This window comes from Myotis lucifugus, unplaced genomic scaffold (genome assembly GCF_000147115.1).
Source record: "Myotis lucifugus unplaced genomic scaffold, Myoluc2.0 scaffold_1841, whole genome shotgun sequence".
NCBI lineage: Eukaryota > Metazoa > Chordata > Mammalia > Chiroptera > Vespertilionidae > Myotis > Myotis lucifugus.
In genome coordinates, this window is record NW_005872889.1 from 16,409 (window position 1) to 18,694 (window position 2,286).

Below are 2,286 nucleotides of genomic sequence, written 5' to 3' on the forward strand. Positions count from 1 at the left end.
GTTGTTGAACAAGAAAAAGAAGCACAGAAAGGCCCAGGTGTATAGCTGCCCAGTAGAAGTCCGAGTGACCTGAGAGAGCGGCCCGCCTGCCTGCCAGTCAGACCTGAGAAACAGATTAGAGGCCAGAAAGAGGTGAGGCCCACTGCAAGCTCCGGAAACGTGAATATTTAAAACTTCTGAACAAAGGAAGTTCCCTCCCTTCTCTGCTGTGGATGCAGGGAGCCAGGCCCTGCGACTCCCCTGGCAGGATATGTTCCCCCGCTCCTGGTGCCCGGCCACATGGACTGATGGCTTTACGCAGCTTAGATCCCGAACTTCACCCGCTGCACAGGGAAGGGAAGCTCCGGACACTGGCCTCCCTCTGGCCTCCCTGATGGCACAGCTGCACCTCTTCCAGGACTGGCCTCAGGGCCAGGAGACTTTGGAACCCGAAAAATGTAACCACACACAACAACTAAAGCTTCCTCCAGTGCCCATTCTCCCGCGCGGGTCTTAGAACATTCATGTTCCGAAGACATCGCCAGCACCCCCCTCCCAGGGGGACACGGAGTTTGATTCTCCGGTGACACGATCAAGGCAGAGGAGATGGACAGAAGTCTGCATGACACACCCGCTGACCATGCTTTCCCTACGCACCCCCTTAACTGCCCTCACACGCACGCGCACACGCGCACACAGGTTCCCTTCAGCTGGGGATGATGTTTAAGATGGCGGCTTGGACCTTTCCTGGGCCACTCTGTCTTCTGGGGTCTCATGTATGCAGGGGGTTCACAAGTCACTAAACTACTGCTTTTCCACGGTTCATCGGGGTGTATGTGTGGTGTGTTTCTTTTCATCCTCACCTGAGGACGTGTGTTTTTTATTGATTTTAGAAAGACAGGAAGGGAGGGAGAGAGAAACTTGGATCCGTGGCCTCCCAGACATGACCAGACCTGGGATGGAACCGTCAACCTAGGTACGTGCCCTGAGTGGTGATAGATCCTCCCTTCCCCCAACTGAGGGCTGAGTATGCCCTAACCTGCAGCCCGGAAATACCTGAGTGACTAACCATGTACCTTATATGGACCATACATTGGACCACCAGTCCACACCTGCCATATACCCTAAGCCAGTGATGGCGAACCTTTTGAGCTCGGCGTGTCAGCATTTTGAAAAACCCTAACTTAACTCTGGTGCCGTGTCACATATAGACATTTTTTGATCTTTGCAACCATAGTAAAACAAGGACTTATATTTTTGATATTTATTTTATATATGTAAATGCCATTTAACAAAGAAAAATCAACCAAAAAAATGAGTTCGCGTGTCACCTCTGACACCCGTGCCATAGGTTCGCCATCACTGCCCTAAGCCCTTGTTCCTATTTGGACCATACAGGAAGCCACCAGTCAGCGCGCGCTCAGTACACTAAGCCCTCATTCCTCCCCATTCTGCCCCTAAAGGCGTGCCCACCCTGCAGGTGCTGCTGTCCGCCCCTGGGAGACAGCCCGGCAGGTCCCTTTCCCCTAATAAAGCCTGTAGTCCTGGTTTTCGGCTCCCGCCTGGTCTCACACGTGGGAATTGGACCAGGGACATTCCAGTGCAGGGATCGATCCTCAACCAACCGGGTCACACTGGCCAGGCCGGACTAGAGCTCTTGATGGCAGATCCAGCGCCCAGAGCACAGATGGGAAATGTGGGGATGGACGCTTTCCTCCCAGGAGAACGGAAAATAAAGTGAGAGCCACCGTGAAGAGGGGAAAAAACACAAAACTACAGGTCGGCGAGGCCGGTGCAGCTCCGTGGGGGTCGGGTGCCGGCTGGGCTGTGGCACGTGCCTCTGAAGGCCGCCCCTGGGGGGCAGCAGCACAGGCGCACCCACCGCGCCAGGCAGGGCCCGCGGGTCGGGCTGGAGGTGTCTGCAGTCCACAGGGCCCCGGGGGGTTGCAGGGTGTGGCTTGGGGTTCCCACCACTCCCAGCACAGCGCCCAGGTCGCTCTACAGAGCATGCGCGTCCTCAGCAGCAGCGCTGGGCTCTGAGAACCAGAAGGGAGTGTCCTGCCTTCACCTGGGGGCGGAGAGAAGCAGGAGCCCTAGGAGGTGGGGGGTCAGCCCGAGAGCAGCTCAGAGGGAGAGGTGCGGGCCCCGCCCGTGGGCCTCAGCGGCTGAGGTTGAACTGGACCCTGGAGCAGGTCCATTCCAGGTGGAGGTTCAGGCCCGGTTCCTGGTTCCATCTCCGGGAGGCCGGGCGCGGGAGGCACCCAACATATGATGCTCTCTCCTCACTGGTGTTTCTCTCCCTCCCTC